This window comes from Heptranchias perlo, chromosome 20 (assembly GCF_035084215.1).
Source record: "Heptranchias perlo isolate sHepPer1 chromosome 20, sHepPer1.hap1, whole genome shotgun sequence".
NCBI classification, from domain to species: Eukaryota; Metazoa; Chordata; class Chondrichthyes; order Hexanchiformes; family Hexanchidae; genus Heptranchias; species Heptranchias perlo.
Window position 1 is genome coordinate 16,205,639 of NC_090344.1, and position 19,343 is coordinate 16,224,981.

Consider the following 19,343-nt stretch of genomic DNA (forward strand, 5'->3'; position numbering starts at 1 on the left):
AAATATACAGAACCTTGCTCTAAGGTCTGTCTCCCGAGTTCCCCAGTTTCAGGAAGGTGTCTCTTTCTGCCCTCGACTTTCACATAGAGTGTACAGCGCCGACACAGGCCATTCGGCCCAACTTGTCAATGCTGGCGTTTATGCACCACACGAGCCTCCTCTCACCCTTCCACATCTAACCCGATCAGCATATCTTTCTATTCCTTTCTCCTTCGTGTGCTTAACTAGTTTCCCTTTAAATGTATCTATGCTATTTGCCTCAACTACTCTTTGTGCTAGCGTGCTCCACATTCCAACCACACCCTTGCTAAAGAAGTTTATCCTGAATTCCCCATTGGATTTATTAGTGACTATCTTATACTTATGACCACTAGTTTTGGACACACCCACAAGGCAAGTGGAAAGATTTTATCTACGTCTGCCCCATCAAACCCTTTCATTATTTTCATAACTTCTATCAGGTCACACCTCGGCCTTCTCTTTTCGAGAGAAAAGAGCCTTAGCCTGTTCAGCCTTTCCTGATAAGTATATCCTCTCAGTTCTGGTATCATCATTGTGAATCTTATTGCACCTTCCCCAATGTCCCTATATCCTTCTTATAATATGGAGATCAGAACTGTGCCCAGTACTCCAAATGTTGTCTAAACTAGGATCTCTACTAGTTTAATATAACATCTCTGCTTTTCAATTCTATCCCTTTAGAAATGAACCCCAGTGCTTAGTTTGCTTTCTCATAGCCTTATTAACCTGTGTCGTGACTTTTAATGATTTGTCTATCTGTACCCATAGATCCCTTTGCTCCTCTCCTCCATTTGGACTCTTATTATCCAGCAGTATGTGGCCTACTTATTCTTCCTAACAAAATGCACCCCCTCACACTTATCTATATTGAAATTAATCTGCCATTTACACGCCCATTCTGTAAGTTTACTAATGTCTTCCTGTATTTTTCGCATTTTGCGTTTGTATTAACGACAGCTTCCAATTAGATGTCGTCCGCAAATTTTGAAATTGTCCTTCCGATTTCCGTGTCCAAATCATTAATGTAAATTTTGAACAACAGTGGTCCCAGCACCGATAAATTGTGAACATTGGTCCCAGCACCGAAAAATTGTGAACAGTGGTCCTAGCACCGATAAATTGTGAACAATTGTGGCCCAAGGCTTTTGAACTTGAACTGCAGTTGAAACGTTTGCATAAAATGAAAAGAAGTCACCAAATCGCCCCGCGTGAATCTCAAACGCATTGGGAAGAAGTTCAGTGCAAACAATCAGGAATTTAAAGGCACCTCAGTGACCTGCACTTGCTTTGAATGAGTTTTGTTCGCCATTACATTCGATCGTGAAACTGCTGTCGGCTTTCATCTCACTGAAGCAGAGAATGGCCGCTTTGTATCTGTCAGCGTGTAAGTGACGAGGTTGTGCGAAGCACGGGTCTTATCCAATTTTTGAAATATCACCAAGCGCCGGGGAAATGAAACTTAGAGTCGGACTGTCCTGTAAGTGATGAGTTGAAGGGAATATCGATCCAAGCAGATCTGAACAGCGGGATGTGCAGTCACACAGGAGTTCCAAATCCACCGTTCAGCCACTCGGCAATCACAAATTTTGAGTGAACTTTACTCTGGCCCGGAGTCACCCGCTGAAATCCAATCTTTCTCGGGTACATTTTTTTCTGAACATCTTAACCACTGGTTTAAAAGAGAAAACTGCCGTCCGTTTCACTGTAAGTGCAAGAGACAACATTGTAGACACCGTGTCGTGTCACAGACCGGCTCGTTGGACCTGCTCATTTCATCTCATCTCATTTTCAGCAAACCTGAATATTACTGAAATAGAGGATGGTGAATCACAGCTCGTAAAATCAATGCTGTCTATCACTGGGTGACTGAGTCTTCCAACATACAGACATTTGGGGGCAAGGGGCGTTTGAAGTTCAGAAATAAGACAGCTTTGATTTTCACTCGTGCAAACTGCACACCCTTTATTTTGGAAAAGTAAACTGATGGTAAGACAGCTGTTACATTGGTCACTGCAAGCTGAAGCTTTCGCTCGGTGAATTAATGGTTCAGTGCGCAAGACGTCGTGTTTCTGCAGCACAATTGGTTCCTGTTAATTAATAATGGTTGGTGGTTGAATTCCACTCACAGGGGGTGACTGTGACCTTAACATTCATTGTCTCGCATTCCCGGGTTTCTAAAGTGCTGCTACCAGCTGAGCACGGCTGATATTCCAACATTTACCCTGCGGTCGGAGAGCAGGCACACGAACGATAAATTACAAAACCGAGATTGGCTTCAAGGAAATCAGAAATCTTCTTGATAGACCAGGTCCGGAGGGCTGTCTCGCTGTGACGTGGATATTTCTGCAGTGAGCGAGATGTAAACTGTTTCCCATTTTTCCGTGATGAATGTCACTCCCCTTACTTTGGAAAAGTAAAATGGTATTCACATTCCGACAGGTTTCAGTTGATTTGTGAGGGATCATTAAAGGATCCTGCAGCGCTGCCGCCGTTAACAACAGCAGTTCTAAGCCGCATTTCAGACGCAGCAACAATCCCATCAGTTGTTCGCTGTTCCCAGCTCCCGGAGTGCGTGAGACCGTGACAACAGCGTCATTCAGGCCGCCTGTCCGGCCCTGCTCTCTCCAATCACCGGCTGCCAACGGAAAGCAGCGAATGCAGTCTCAGACCGAGCATTACTGCCCTTCCCTGGGAAACTGGATACCACGGCCCGACCAAGCCTTCACATACACCGAGCACAGGCAGAGGAAGCTCCGGGAAGTTTATATCCTGATCACTTGGCCTTCACAGCAGGATTGACCGAGAACCAAAGTGAGTGAAACTGTCATTAGGCCTCATTGAGAAAATCAGGGTCAGTAAATTACAGCTGCTGGAGTCAGGATGAGCCAGCGGTCTGAGGCGCTGTATTCAGATCGTAATTTCCCCTCGTGGTGTGGTTTCAAATTCTCACATTCAGTCCTTCACATGTCGGATTTTTTTTTGTTCCTTATGCTGGAGGTGATTTTTCCGCGCAGTTGATTTGCTGCTTCCAGAAAATCAACCCGACATCCGTCCACGGCAGGTTTGTTTTTATTGGTTGTAAGAATGTGTAGTGTTTGGGGTCAGCAGAACACGGCCCGTGGAATCAATCCATTGTGGCATTGACCAGTTGTTCCAATACCTTAGTCACTCGCCTCATCTGGCGAAATGGGAATCCAGATGTGGTTAATTGCAATTGCGATTATTAAATAAGAATGAGTAATGGACACAGTCTTTGGGCCTGTGATCTCAATACTCATGTTCGCATGACGTATGCATGTGGACTTTAAACTTTTTGTGTGTTTTTGATAAAATGGTGAAAAGCAGAGTGTAGGAGTGTATTCATCGTTGTGAGTGCTTTACTTCCTTGGTTACTGAATGGTGGGAGATGTTTGCTATGAAATATACACATGTGAAGTACTGTATATTGTTTGTGTGTAAGATGTTTTCAACTAATATTCGTTCATGCGCCGAAAACGATGTCACCATAGCCACGAATGCGGCTCGTCAGCAATTTCTCCTGGACAACACTGCATGGAGGCATAGAGCATGGCCGAGTGGATTGAGCCCGGACATTGATATTCCAGGACTGTCCGGGTGGGTTTCGATTTTCGTCGCTCACAAACTTTCCATTGACACGGAGTGATTGGCGGCTGCTGTTTCATACTATCACAGTCAAGCAAACGCACACACACTTTGTATGTACACATTTGTGGTTGGACAATAGTGGGGGGCAATATTTCATGTACTTTAATTGAGGCGGCACTAGTTGAGGTTGTATGATAAAGTGGAGCAGTCGTCGCCCTTCTGTGTTACTGAGTTGGGGAATTTAACTGCACCAGATTCCTTGAATCATAAACACGGAACATTTTTAACCAAGTCCGAAAATCACGACTGTAAAATGGGAACGGATGACAATTGAACTCAGGCAAAACACAAAAACTTATTAAAGTTTATACTGTCACTTGGTCACCAAGGTGGAAAACCGACAACGTTGATAATTGCTCAGGGATGTCCTCTTCAGAAAAAGCAGGAAAAATCCAATCCAGTCAATTACCGCCCCATCAGTCTACTCTCAATCATCAGCAAAGTGTTGCAAGGAGTCGTCGGCAGTGCTATCAAGCGGCACTTACTCACCAAGAACCTGCTCACCGATGCTCAGTTTGGGTTCCGCCAGGACCACTAGGCTCCAAACATGGACAAAAGAGCTGAATTCCAGAGGTGAGGTGAGAGTGACTGCCCTTGACATCAAGACAGCCTTGACCGAGTGTAGCATCATGGAGCCTTAGGAAAGTTGAAGTCAATGGGAATCAGGGGGAAAACTGTCCAGTGACTGGAGTCTTACCCAGCACAAAGGAAGATGGTATGATTGTTGGAGGCCAATCATCTCAGTCCCAGGACATTGCTGCAAGAGATCCTCAGGGCACTGTCCTAGTCTCAACCATCTTCAGCTGCTTCATCAATGACCTTCTCTCCATCCTAAGGTCAGGAGTGAGGACGTTTACTGAAGATTACACAGTTTTCAGTTCCATTCGCAACCCCTCAGATAATGAAGCAGTCCGTGCCTGCATGCAGCAAGACCTGGGCAACATTCAGACTTGGGCTCATAAGTGGCAAGTAACATTCAACAGCCAGGCAATGATCATATCCAAAAAGATCGAGTCGAACCACCTCCCCTTAATATTTAACGGCAACACCATCGCCGAATCCCCATCATCAACATCCTGGGGGGCACGATTGACCATAGACTTAACTAGCTTTGCACGGTAACATAGTGGTTATGTTACTAAATTAATAATACAAGCAGCCTGCACTAATTTATCCAAAAATATGCGTTCAAATCTCGCTACGGCAAGTGGGAAATTTAAATTCAATTCAATAAAATCGGGAATTTAAAAAACTGTAATCAGTAAAGACGACCATGAAACTTCTGGATTGTCGCAAAAACCCATCTGGTTCAGTAATGCCCTTTTGGGAAGGAAACCTGCCGTCCTTACCCGGTTTGGCCGATATGTGACTCCAGACCCACAGCAATGTGCTTGATTCTCAATTGCCCTCTGAAATGGCCCAGGAAGCCACTCAGTTGCACAATCTCACCAAAAAAAAAATCATAATAAGAATAAAACCGGATGGAACACTCGGCACCGGAGACGACAAAGGCAAACCAAGCCCTTGTTCATCCTCCAAAGGCCTCCTCACTGACATCTGGGGACATGCGCAAAAATTGGGAGAGCTGTCCCACAGACGAGTCAAGCAACAGCCTGACATAGCCATACTCACAGAATCGGAACTTTCAGCCAAGGTCCCAAACTCTTCCATCATACATCTCTGGGTATGCTCTGTCCCATCGGCAGGGCAGATCGACCGGAGGTGGCGGTACAGTGATCAACAGTTAGGAGGGAGCCCTCAACATCGACGCCGAACCGCATGAAATCTCATGACATCAGGTAAAACATGGGCAGGGAAACCTCCTGCTGATTACCACCTAACGTCCTCCCTTAGCTGATGAATCAGTCCTCTTCCATGTTGGGAAGCACTGAGGGTGGAAAGGGCACAGAATGTACTATGGTGGGGGACTTCAATGTCTATCACCAAGAGAGGCTCGGTAGCACCACTACTGAACGAGCTGGCTGAGTCCTGAAGGCCATAGCTGTCAGACTCGGCATGCGGCAGGTGGTGAGTGAACCAAGAGGTGGGAAAAACCTGCTTGACCTCGTCTCTCACCAATCTTCTTGTCGCAGATGTATCTGTCGATGACAGCATTGGTAGGAGTGACCACCGCACAGCCCTCGTGGACACGAATTCCCGTCTTCACAATGACGACACCATCCAACGTGTTTTGTGGCACTACCACCGTGCTAAATGGGAAAGGTTCAGAACAGATCTGGCAGCTCAAAACTAGGCATCCATGAGGTGCGGTGGGCCATCAGCAGCAGCAGAATTGTATTCCAGCACAATCTGTAACCTCATGGCCCGGCATATTCCCCACTCTAACATTACCAACAAGCCAGGGGATCAACCCTGGTTCAATGAGGAGTGTAGAAGAGCATGCCAGGAACAGCACGAGGCGTACCTAAAAATGAGGTGCCATCCTGGTGAAGCTACAACACAGGACTACATGCATGCTAAACAGCAGAAGCAACATGCTATCGACAGAGCTAAGCGATTCCACAACCAACGGATCAGATCAAAGCTCTGCAGTCCTGCCACATCCAGTCGTGAATGGTGGTGGACAATTAAACAACTAACGGGAGGAGGAGGCTCTGCAAACATCGCCATCCTCAATGATGGCGGAGTCCAGCACGTGAGTGCAAAAGACAAGCCTGAAACTTTTGCAACCATCTTCAGCCAGAAGTGCTGAGTGGATGATTCATCTCGGCCTCCTCCCAATGTCCCCACCATCACGGAAGCAGGTCTTCAGCCAATTCGATTCACTCCACGTGATCTGAACAAACGGCTGAATGCACTGGATACAGCAAAGGCTATGGGCGCCGACAACATCTCGGCTGTCGTGCTGAAGATTTGTGCTCCAGAACTAGTAGCGCCTCTAGCCAAGCTGTTCCAGTGCAGCGACAACACTGGCATCTATCCAACAATGTGGAAAATTGCCCAGGTGTGTCCTGTCCACAATAAGCAGGACAAATCCAATCAGGCCAAATACGCTCCATCAGTCGACTCTCAATCACCAGCAAAGCGATGGAAGGTATAAAACACTGGTTAGGCCACAGCTGGAGTACTGTGTGCAGTTCTGGTCGCCACACTACAGGAAGGATGTGATCGCTTTGGAGAGGGTGCAGAGGAGATTCACCAGGATGTTACCAGGGCTGGAGCGCTTCAGCTATGAAGAGAGACTGGGAAGATTGGGTTTGTTTTCCTTGGAGCAGAGGAGGCTGAGGGGGGACATGATTGAGGTGTACAAAATTATGAGGGGCACAGATAGGATGGATACTAAGGAGCTTTTTCCCTTCGTTGAGGGTTCTATAACAAGGGGACATAGATTCAAGGTAAACGGCGGGAGGTTTAGAGGGGATTTGAGAAAGAACTTTTTCACCCAGAGGGTGGTTGGAGTCTGGAACTCACTGTCTGAAAGGGTTGTGGAGGCAGGAACCCTCACAACATTCAAGAAGCATTTGGATGAGCACTTGAAATGCCATAGCATACAAGGCTACGGACCAAATGCTGGAATATGGGATTAGAGTAGACAGGGCTGATGGCCGGCGCGGACACGATGGGCCGAAGGGCCTCTATCCGTGCTGTATGACTCTATGACTCTATGACTCTATGACGACAGTGCTATCAAGAGGCACTTACTTACCAATAACCTGCTCACCGATGCTCAGTTTGGGTTCCGCCAGGACAACTCGGCTCCAGACCTCATTTCAGCCTTGGTTCAAACATGGACAAAAGAGCTGAATTCCAGAGGTGAGGTGAGAGTGACTGCCTTTAATATCAAGGCAGCATTTCACCGAGTGTGGCACCAAGGAGCCCGACTAAATTGAAGTCAATGGGAATTAGGGGAAATCTATCCACTGGCTAGAGTCATACCTAGCAAAAAGGAAGATGGTAGTGGTTGTTGGAGGCCAATCATCTCAGCCGCAGGGCATTGCTGCAGGAGTTCCTCAAGGCAGTGTCCTCGGTTCAACCAACTTCAGCTGCTTCATCAATGACCTTCCTTCCATCATAAGGTCAGAAATGGGGATGTTCGCTGATGATTGCACAGTGTTCAGTTCCATTCGCAACCCTCAAATAATGAGGCAGCCCGAGCCCGCATGCAGCCAGACCTGGACAATAACCAGGCTTGGGCTGATAAGTAGCAAGCAGCATTCCCACCAGGCAAGTTCGAGACAATGACCATCTCCAACAAGAGAGAGTCTAATCACCTCCCCTTGACATTCAACGGCATTACCATGGCTGAATCCCCCACCATCAAAATCCTGGGGGTCACCATTGAACAGAAACTTCATTGCACCAGCCGCATAAATATTGTGGCAACAAGAACAGGTCAGAGGCTGTGAATTCTGCGGCGAGTGACTCACCAAAGCCTTTCCACCATCTCCAAGGCACAAGTCAGGAGTGTGATGGAATACTGTCCACTTGCCTGGATGAGTATAGCTCCAACAACACTCAAGAAGCTCGACACCATCCAGGACAAAGCAGCCCGCTTGAATGGCACTCCATTTACTACCTTAAACATTCACTCCCTCCACGACCAGCGCACCGTGGCTGCAGTGTGTACCATCTATAAGATGCAATGTAGCAGTGCTATTCGATAAGGCTTCTTCGACAGCACCACCCAAACCCGCGACCTCTACCACGTAGAAGGACAAGAGCAGCAGGCACATGGGAACAACACAACCTGAACATTCCCCTCCAAGTCACACACCATCCTCACTTGGAAATATATCGCCGTTCCTTCATCATCACTTGGTCGCAATCCTGGAACTCCCTATCAAACAGCACTGTTGGAGAACCTTCAGCACACGGACTTCAGCGGTTCAGGAAGGTGGCTCACCACCACCTTCTCAAGGGCAATTAAGGATGGGCAATAAATGCTGGCATTGTCAGCGACACCTACATCCCATGAAATCATAGATTTCGGAGAAAGGTTGCAGCACGGAAGGAGACCCTTCGGCTCAATGCAACAGCAATCCAGCTGGTCCCACTTTCCCATCCGATCGCCGTCGCCCGGCAATTCTTTTCCTTTGAAGTAATTATCCAGTTCCCTTTTGAAGCCCGAGGTTGAACCTGCCTCCACCACCCCCTCGGGCAGTGCATTCCAGGTTCGAACCATTCGCTGTTTGAAAACGTTTTTCCTCATGTCACCTTTGGCTCTTTTGCCAATCACCTGAAATCGATATCCTCTGGTTCTTGACACTTCAGCCAATGGGAAAAGTTTCTCCCCATCTATTCTGTCCAGACCCATCATGATCTTGAATACCTCTATAAATTCTCATCGCAACCGTCTCTGTTCCAAGGAGAACAATCCCAGCTTCTCCAGTCGATCCACGTAACTAAAGTAGGTCATCCCTTTAATAATTTTAGTAAATCTCTTCTGCACCCTCTCTAAGGCCTTCACATCTTTACGAAAGTGCGGTGCCCAGAACTGGACACAATACTCCCGTTGTGGCCGAACCAGTGTTTTATTAAGTTTCATAATGTCTTCCATACTTTTGTACTCTATGCCTCGATTTATAAAGCCCAGGATCCCGGATGCTTTTTAATGGCTTTCTCAACCTGCTCTGCCACCTTCAACCAGCTGTGCACATAAACCCCCATATCTATCTGTTCCTGTACCTCTTTTAGAGTTGTGCCCTTTAGTTTATATTGTCTCTACTCGTTCTTCCGACCGAAATGGATCAGTACGCATTTTTCTGCGTTAAATTTAATCTGCCACTTGTCCGCTATGCCACCAGCCTGTCCATAACCTCTTGCAGAGTATTACTCTCCTCCACACTGTTTACTACCCTTCCAAATTTTGTGTCATCTGCAAATTTTGAAGTTGTGCCCTGTACACCCAAGTCCAAATCATTGATATATATCAAGAAAAGCAGTGGTCCCAGCATTGACCCCTGGGGAACACCACTGTACAACTCCCTCCATTCCACAAAACATCCGCTCTCCACTACTGTCTGTTTCCTGTCCCTGAGCTAATTCTATATCCATGTTTCTACTGCCCCCTTTAATCCATGGGCCACAAGCTTACTGATAAGTCTAAAGTGCGGCACTTTATCAAACGCCTTTTGAAAGTCCATATACACTGCATCAACTGCATTGCTTTCATCTACCCTCGATGTTAACTCATCAAAATATTCCATCAGGTCAGTTAAACACGATTGGCCTTTTACAAAGACGTGCTGGCTTTTCCTAATCAATCCACACTCGTCCAAGTGACTGTTCATTCTGTCCCAGATTATCGTTTCGAAACGTTTCCCCACCACTGAGTTTACCTCACTGGCCTCTTGTTGCTGGGTTCACCCTTGCACTCTTTTTTGAAGAAGGGTGTAACATTTGCAATTCTCCAGTCCTCTGCACCACCCCCGTATCTTTGGATGTTTGGAAGATTATGGCCAGTACCTCCACAATTTCCCCTCTTACTTTCCTCAGCAACCGAGGATGCATCCCATCCGGATCGGGTGACTTATCGACTTCAACTGCAGCTGGCCTTTCAAGTACCCGTTCTTTATCAATGTTTAACCCATTCAGTATCTCAACTATATCTTCCTATGCTGAGACTCTGGCAGCATCTTCACCCTTGGTAAAGACATATGCAAAGTATTCTCTTTGCCCCACTTATTTCCCCTTTCAGTTCCCCTCTGAACTTTCTATATTCTGCCTGGTGAATGAATCAAAAAACAAGTCAGGATTCCCGTCAGCCTGAAACAGAAAGTTATTCGTTCATTAATGGCGATTTGAACAACTATTCGTCTTTTTTCATAATTTAATGAGCATTGTGAAATTAATACAGTGAACTATTTTGGAGAAGTTAATTCCCTGTTCGGGAAAAGGACGCGTCTCCCACACTGAGAGCATTTGCAGACGGCAGCGATCTTCTGAGGGTTTCCGACAACAACGTGTGCGGCAGAGTTTCTGTAGTGTAGTGGTTATCACGGTCGCCGAACACGCGAAAGGTCCTCGGTTCGAAACCGGGCAGAAACATTTTTGGGCCACCCCTTCTGCCTCCATGAGTCGATCTCCTTTCTGGTCCCGAATTAGAGTCGGGTTCTCACGAACCGTTTAATGTTTACATGCCTGTGGAAGACTTTTGGATTGCCTTTTATGTTGGCCGCCAGTCTCTTCTCATACCCACTCGATGCCCCTCTTATTTCCCCTTTCAGTTCCCCTCTCAACTTTCTATATTCTGCCTGGTGAATGAATTAAAAACAAGTTAAGATTTCCGTCAGCCTGCAACAGAAAGTTATTAGTTGAACTATGGCGCTTTGAACAATTATTCGTCTTTTTTCAGAGTTTAATCAGTATTGCGAAATTAATACAGCAAACTATTTTGGAGAAGTTAATTCCCTGAACGGGAAAGGGACCCATCTCCCACACTGAGAGCATTTGCAGACGGCAGCTATCTTCTGAGAGTTTCCTACAGCAATCCGTGTTACAGAGTTTTGTAGTGTAGTGGTTATCACGTTTGCTTAACATGCGTCAAGCCTTCGGTTCGAAACCGGGTTAAAACATTTTTGGGCTGCCTCCATGAGTCGATCTCCTTTTTGGTGCCGAATCAGAGTCGGGTTCTCACGACCCGTTTAATTTTTACATGTCTGTGGAAGTATTTTGGATTCCCTTTTATGTTGGCCGCCAGTCTATTCTCATAACCTCTCTTTGCCCCTCATATTTCCCCTTCAAGTTCCCCTCTCAACTTTCAATATTCTGCCTGGTGAATGAATAAATAAAAAAGTTAGGATTTCGGTCAGCCTGAAACAGAAAGTTAGCAGTTGATCAATGGCGATTTGAACAACTATTCGTCTTTTTTCAGAGTTCAATGAGTATTGCGAAATTAATACAGTAAACTATTTTGTGGAAGTTAATCCCCTGAACGGGAAAGGGACCCGTCTCCCACACTGAGAGCATTTGCAGACGGCAGCGATCTTCTGAGGGTTTCCTGGTACACCGTGTGCCGCAGAGTTTCTGTCGTGTAGTGGTTATCACGTTCGCAAAATACGCGAGCTGTCCCTGGTTCGAAACCGAGCAGGAGCATTTTTAGGCTGGCTCCATGAGTCGATCGCCCTTTTGGCCCCGAATCAGAGTCGGGTTCTTCCAACCCGTTTAATGTTCACATGCCTGTAGAAGACTTTGGGATTGCCTTTTATGAGGGTATCTCATACCCTCGATTTGCCCCTCTGATTTCCCCTTTCAATTCCCCTCTCAGCTTTCTATATTCTGCCTGGTGAATCAATCAAAAAACAAGTTAGGATTCCCGTCAGCCTGAAACAGAAAGTTATTCGTTCATTAATGGCGATTTGAAAAACTATTCGTCTTTTTTCATAGTTTAATGAGCATTGCGAAATTAATACAGTGAACTATTTTGTAGAAGTTAATTCCCTGAACAGGAAAGGGACCCGTCTCCCACACTGGGAGCGTTTGCAGACGGCAGCGATCTTCTGAGGGTTTCCTGGAACGATAAATGCAAAAGGATTTCTATAGTGTAGCGGTTATCACGTTTGCTTAACATGCAAAAGGTCCCCGGTTTGAAACCGGGCAGAAACATTTTTGGGCCACCCCCTTTGCCTCCCTGAGTCGATCTCCTTTCTGGTCCCGAATTCGAGTCGGGTTCTCACGAACCGTTTAATGTTTACATGCCTGTGGAAGTCTTTGGGATTGCCTTTTATGTTGGCCGCCAGTCTATTCTCATACCCTCTCTTTGGCCCTCTGATTTCCCCTTTCAATTCATAGAAGTTTAGAATCATAGAAGTTTATGACATGGAAACAAGCCCTTCGGCCCAACATGTCCATGTCGCCCAGTTTATACTACTGAGCTATTCCCAGTTACCTGCACTTGACCCATATCCCTCTATACCCATCTTACCCATGTCACTGTCCAAATGCTTTTTAAAAGACAAAATTGTACCCGCCTCTACTACTGCCTCTGGCAGCTCGTTCCAGACACTCACCACACTTTGAGTGAAAAAATTGCCCCTCTGGACATTTGTATCTCTCCCCTCTCACCTTAAATCTATGCCCCCTCGTTACAGACTCCCCTAAATTCCCCTCTGAACTTTCCATATTCGGCATGGTGAATGAATGAATAAAAAAAATGTTAGCATTTCTGTCAGCCTGCAACTGAAAATTATGAATGATTAATGGCGATTTGAACAACTATTCGTCTTTTTTCAGAGTTTAATGAGTATTGCGAAATTAATACAGGAAACGATTTTGTTGAAGTTGGTTCCCCAAACGGGAAAGTGACCCGTCTCCCATACTGAGAGCATTTGCAGACGGCAGAGATCTTCTGAGGCTTTCCTTGAAGCACATGTGCGGTAGAGTTTCTGTAGTGCAGTGGTTATCACGTTTGCTTACCACGCGAGAGGTCCTCGGTTCAAAACCGGGCAGGAGCATTTTTGGGCTGGCTTCATGAGTCGATCTCCTTTTTGGTCCCGAATCAGAGTCAGGTTCTTCCTACCCGTTTAATGTTTACATGCCTGTGGAAGACTTTGGGATTGCCTTTTATGTTGGCCGCCAGTCGATTCTCATCCTCTCTCTTTGGCCCTCTCATTTCCGCTTTCAGTTCTCCTCTGTCCTTTCTATATTCTGCCTGGTGAATGAATAAACAAAAGTTAGGATTTCCGTCCGCCTGCAACAGAAAGTTATGAGTTGATTAATGGCGATTTGAACAACTATTCGTCTTTTTTACAGAGTTTAATGAGTATGGCGAAATTAATACAGCAAACTTTTTGGTCGAAGTTAATTCCCTGAACGGGAAAGGAACCGGTCTCCCACACTGAGAGCATTTGCAGACGGCAGCGATCTTCTGAGGGTTTCCGAGAAGTACTTGTACAGCAGAGTTTCTGTAGTGTAGTGGTTATCACGTTCGCCTCACACGCGAAAGGTCCCCGGTTCGAAACCGGGCAGAAACATTTTTGGGCCAACCCCTCCGCCTCCATGAGTCGATCTCCTTTCTGGTCCCGAATCAGAGTCGGGTTCTTACCACCCGTTAAATGTTTACATGCCTGTGGAAGACTTTGGGATTGCCTTTTATGTTGGCCGCCAGTCTATTCTCATACCCTCGCTTTGCCCCTCTGATTTCCCCTTTCAATTCTCCTCTGAACTTTCTATATTCTGCCTGGTGAATGAATGATTGAACAAAAAGTTAGGATTTCCGTCCGCCTGCAACAGAAAGTTATTAGTTGATTAATGGCGATTTGAACAACTATTCGTCTTTTTTCAGAGTTTAATGAGTATTGCGAAATTAATAAAGTAAACTATTTTGTAGAAGTTAATCCCCTGACCGGGAAAGGGACCCGTCTCCCACACTGAGAGCATTTGCAGACGGCAGCGATCTTCTGAGGGTTTCCGATAGCAACGTGGGCTTCAGAGTTTCTGTCGTGCAGTGTTTATCACGTGCATCTAACACGCGAAAGTTCTCTGGTTCGAAAACGGGCAGAAACATTTTTGGGCTGCCTCCATGAGTCGATCTCGTTTATGGTCCCGAATCAGAGTCGGGTTCTTACTACCCGTTTAATGTTTACATGCCTGTGGAAGAGATTTGGATTCCCTTTTATGTTGGCCGCCAGTCGATTCTCATCCTCTCTCTTTGGCCCTCTCATTTCCGCTTTCAGTTCTCCTCTGTCCTTTCTATATTCTGCCTGGTGAATGAATAAACAAAAGTTAGGATTTCCGTCAGCCTGAAACAGAAAGTTATTAGTTGATTAATGGCGATTTGAACAACTATTCGTCTTTTTTTACAGAGTTTAATGAGTATTGCGAAATAATACAGCAAACTTTTTGGTCGAAGTTAATTCCCTGAACGGGAAAGGAGCCGGTCTCCCACACTGAGAGCATTTGCAGACGGCAGCGATCTTCTGAGGGTTTCCTAGAAGTACCTGTACAGCAGAATTTCTGTAGTGTAGTGGTTATCACGTTCGCCTCACACGCGAAAGGTCCCCGGTTCGAAACCGGGCAGAAACATTTTTGGGCCAACCCCTCCGCCTCCATGAGTCGATCTCCTTTCTGGTCCCGAATCAGAGTCGGGTTCTTCCGACCCGGTTAATGTTTGCATGCCTGTGGAAGACTTTTGGTTTCCCTTTTATGTTGGCCGTTCGTCTAATCTCATACTCTCTATTTGCCCCTCTTATTTCCCCTTTCAGTTCCCCTCTAAACTTTCTATATTCTGCCTGGTGAATGAATTTAAAAAAAGTTAGGATTTCCGTCAGCCTGAAACAGAAAGTTATTAGTTGATTAATGGCGATTTGAACAACTATTCGTCTTTTTCAGAGTTTAATGCGTTTTGCGAAATTAATACAGCAAACGATTTTGTCGAAGTTAAATCCCGAATAGGGAAAGGGTCCCATCTCGCAAACTGAGAGCATTTTGCAGACAGCAGCTATCTTCTGAGGGTTTCCTGTAACAACGTGTGCAGCAGAGTTACTGCAGTGTCGTGGTTATCACATTCGCTTCAAGTTATAACGTTCGCGAAAGGTCCCTCGTTTAAAACCGGGCAGAAACAGTTTTGGGCTGCCTCCATTAGTCGGTTTCTTTTCTGGTCCAAATTCGAGTCGGGTTCTCACGACCCGTTTAATGTTTACATGCCTGTGGAAGACTTTGGGATTGCCTTTTATGTTGGCCGCCAGTCTATTCTAATACCCTCTCTTTGGCCCTCTGATTTCCCCTTTCAATTCATAGAAGTTTAGAATCATAGAAGTTTCCAACATGGAAACAAGCCCTTCGGCCCAACATGCCATGTCGCCCTGTTTTTACGACTAAACTAGTCCCAGTTGCCTGCACTTGGCCCATATCCCAAGGTACCCATCTTACCCATGTAACTGTCCAAATGCTTTTTAAAAGAAAAAATTGTACCCGCCTCTACTACTGCCTCTGGCAGCTAGTTCCAGACACTCACCACACTTTGAGTGAAAAAATTGCCCCTCTGGACATTTGTATCTCTCCCCTCTCACCTTAAATCTATGCCCCCTAGTTACAGACTCCCCTAAATTCCCCTCTGAACTTTCCATATTCTGCCTGGTGAATGAATGAATAAAAAAAATGTTAGGATTTCTGTCAGCCTGCAACTGAAAATTATTAGTTGATTAATGGCGATTTGAACAACTATTCGTCTTTTTTCAGAGTTTAATGAGTATTGCGAAATTAATACAGTAAACAATTTTGTTGAAGTTATTTCCCGAAACGGGAAAGGGACCGGTCTCCCACACTGAGAGCATTTGCAGACGGCAGCGATCTTCTGAGGCTTTCCTCGAAGCACATGTGCGGTAGATTTTCTATAGTGTAGTGGTTATCACGTTTGCTTCCCACGCGAGAAGTCCTCGGTTCAAAACTGGGCAGGAGCATTTTTGGGCTGGCTCCATGAGTCGATCTCCTTTTTGGTCCCGAATCAGAGTCAGGTTCTTCCTACCCGGTTAATGTTTGCATGCCTGTGGAAGACTTTGGGATTGCCTTTTATGTTGGCCGCCAGTCTATTCTCATAACCTCTCTTTGCCCCTCATATTTCCCCTTCAAGTTCCCCTCTCAACTTTCAATATTCTGCCTGGTGAATGAATAAATAAAAAAGTTAGGATTTCGGTCAGCCTGAAACAGAAAGTTAGCAGTTGATCAATGGCGATTTGAACAACTATTCGTCTTTTTTCAGAGTTCAATGAGTATTGCGAAATTAATACAGTAAACTATTTTGTGGAAGTTAATCCCCTGAACGGGAAAGGGACCCGTCTCCCACACTGAGAGCATTTGCAGACGGCAGCGATCTTCTGAGGGTTTCCTGGTACACCGTGTGCCGCAGAGTTTCTGTCGTGTAGTGGTTATCACGTTCGCAAAATACGCGAGCTGTCCCTGGTTCGAAACCGAGCAGGAGCATTTTTGGGCTGGCTCCATGAGTCGATCTCCTTTTTGGCCCCGAATCAGAGTCGGGTTCTTCCAACCCGTTTAATGTTCACATGCCTGGAGAAGGCTTTGGGATTGCCTTTTATGAGGGTATCTCATACCCTCGATTTGCCCCTCTGATTTCCCCTTTCAATTCCCCTCTCAGCTTTCTATATTCTGCCTGGTGAATCAATCAAAAAACAAGTTAGGATTCCCGTCAGCCTGAAACAGAAAGTTATTCGTTCATTAATGGCGATTTGAAAAACTATTCGTCTTTTTTCATAGTTTAATGAGCATTGCGAAATTAATACAGTGAACTATTTTGTAGAAGTTAATCCCCTGAACAGGAAAGGGACCCGTCTCCCACACTGGGAGCGTTTTCAGACGGCAGCGATCTTCTGAGGGTTTCCTGGAACGATAAATGCAAAAGGATTTCTTTGGTGTAGCGGTTATCACGTTTGCTCAACATGCAAAAGGTCCCCGGTTTGAAACCGGGCAGAAACATTTTTGGGCCACCCCCTTTGCCTCCCTGAGTCGATCTCCTTTCTGGTCCCGAATTCGAGTCGGGTTCTCAAGACCCGTTTAATGTTTGCATGCCTGTGGAAGACTTTGGGATTGCCTTTTATGTTGGCCGCCAGTCTATTCTCATACCCTCTCTTTGGCCCTCTGATTTCCCCTTTCAATTCATAGAAGTTTAGAATCATAGAAGTTTATGACATGGAAACAAGCCCTTCGGCCCAACATGTCCATATCGCCCAGTTTATACTACTGAGCTATTCCCAGTTCCCTGCACTTGACCCATATCCCTCTATACCCATCTTACCCATGTCACTGTCCAAATGCTTTTTAAAAGACAAAATTGTACCCGCCTCTACTACTGCCTCTGGCAGCTCGTTCCAGACACTCACCATACTTTGAGTGAAAAAATTGCCCCTCTGGACATTTGTATCCCTCCCCTCTCACCTTAAATCTATGCCCCCTCGTTACAGACTCCCCTAAATTCCCCTCTGAACTTTCCATATTCGGCATGGTGAATGAATGAATAAAAAAAAAGTTAGCATTTCTGTCAGCCTGCAACTGAAAATTATGAATGATTAATGGCGATTTGAACAACTATTCGTCTTTTTTCAGAGTTTAATGAGTATTGCGAAATTAATACAGTAAACGATATTGTTGAAGTTGGTTCCCCAAACGGGAAAGTGACCCGTCTCCCATACTGAGAGCATTTGCAGACGGCAGCGATCTTCTGAGGCTTTCCTCGAAGCACATGCGCGGTAGAGTTTCCGTAGTGCAGTGGTTATCACGTTTGCTTACCACGCGAGAGGTCCTCGGTTCAAAACCGGGCAGGAGCATTTTTGGGCTGGCTCCATGAGTCGATCTCCTTTTTGGTCCCGAATCAGAGTCAGGTTCTTCCTACCCGTTTAATGTTTACATGCCTGTGGAAGAGATTTGGATTCCCTTTTATGTTGGCCGCCAGTCGATTCTCATCCTCTCTCTTTGGCCCTCTCATTTCCGCTTTCAGTTCTCCTCTGTCCTTTCTATATTCTGCCTGGTGAATGAATAAACAAAAGTTAGGATTTCCGTCCGCCTGCAACAGAAAGTTATGAGTTGATTAATGGCGATTTGAACAACTATTCGTCTTTTTACAGAGTTTAATGAGTATTGCGAAATTAATACAGCAAACTTTTTGGTCGAAGTTAATTCCCTGAACGGGAAAGGAACCGGTCTCCCACACTGAGAGCATTTGCAGACGGCAGCGATCTTCTGAGGGTTTCCTAGAAGTACTTGTACAGCAGAGGTTCTGTAGTGTAGTGGTTATCACGTTCGCCTCACACGCGAAAGGTCCCCGGTTCGAAACCGGGCAGAAACATTTTTGGGCCAACCCCTCCGCCTCCATGAGTCGATCTCCTTTCTGGTCCCGAATCAGAGTCGGGTTCTTACCACCCGTTAAATGTTTGCATGCCTGTGGAAGACTTTGGGATTGCCTTTTATGTTGGCCGCCAGTCTATTCTCATACCCTCGCTTTGCCCCTCTGATTTCCCCTTTCAATTCTCCTCTGAACTTTCTATATTCTGCCTGGTGAATGAATGATTGAACAAAAAGTTAGGATTTCCGTCCGCCTGCAACAGAAAGTTATTAGTTGATTAATGGCGATTTGAACAACTATTCGTCTTTTTTCAGAGTTTAATGAGTATTGCGAAATTAATAAAGTAAACTATTTTGTAGAAGTTAATCCCCTGACCGGGAAAGGGACCCGTCTCCCACACTGAGAGCATTTGCAGACGGCAGCTATCTTCTGAGGGTTTCCGATAGCAACGTGGGCTTCAGAGTTTCTGTCGTGTAGTTTTTATCACGTGCATCTAACACGCGAAAGTTCTCTGGTTCGAAAACGGGCAGAAACATTTTTGGGCTGCCTCCATGAGTCGATCTCGTTTATGGTCCCGAATCAGAGTCGGGTTCTTACTACCCGTTTAATGTTTACATGCCTGTGGAAGAGATTTGGATTCCCTTTTATGTTGGCCGCCAGTCGATTCTCATCCTCTCTCTTTGGCCCTCTCATTTCCGCTTTCAGTTCTCCTCTGTCCTTTCTATATTCTGCCTGGTGAATGAATAAACTAAAGTTAGGATTTCCGTCAGCCTGAAACAGAAAGTTATCAGTTGATTAATGGCGATTTGAACAACTATTCGTCTTTTTTTACAGAGTTTAATGAGTATTGCGAAATTAATACAGCAAACTTTTTGGTCGAAGTTAATTCCCTGAACGGGAAAGG

At 45.7% G+C, this 19,343-nt stretch overlaps 6 non-coding genes across 6 annotated transcripts; all 6 read left to right on the top strand.

Moving 5' to 3' along the window:
* Positions 1–10,622: 10,622 nt before the first annotated feature.
* Positions 10,623–10,695, top strand: trnav-aac (transfer RNA valine (anticodon AAC)). The gene has a single exon. It is a non-coding gene; the product is annotated as a tRNA-Val (tRNA).
* A 1,484-nt stretch (positions 10,696–12,179) lies between these two features.
* On the top strand, positions 12,180–12,252 carry trnav-aac (transfer RNA valine (anticodon AAC)). Its single transcript has one exon. It is a non-coding gene; the product is annotated as a tRNA-Val (tRNA).
* A 775-nt stretch (positions 12,253–13,027) lies between these two features.
* trnag-acc (transfer RNA glycine (anticodon ACC)) lies at positions 13,028–13,100 on the top strand. Its single transcript has one exon. It is a non-coding gene; the product is annotated as a tRNA-Gly (tRNA).
* Positions 13,101–13,546: 446 nt separating this feature from the next.
* Positions 13,547–13,619, top strand: trnav-cac (transfer RNA valine (anticodon CAC)). The gene has a single exon. It is a non-coding gene; the product is annotated as a tRNA-Val (tRNA).
* Positions 13,620–14,597: 978 nt separating this feature from the next.
* Positions 14,598–14,670, top strand: trnav-cac (transfer RNA valine (anticodon CAC)). The gene has a single exon. It is a non-coding gene; the product is annotated as a tRNA-Val (tRNA).
* Positions 14,671–18,369: 3,699 nt separating this feature from the next.
* On the top strand, positions 18,370–18,442 carry trnav-cac (transfer RNA valine (anticodon CAC)). Its single transcript has one exon. It is a non-coding gene; the product is annotated as a tRNA-Val (tRNA).
* Positions 18,443–19,343: the final 901 nt, after the last annotated feature.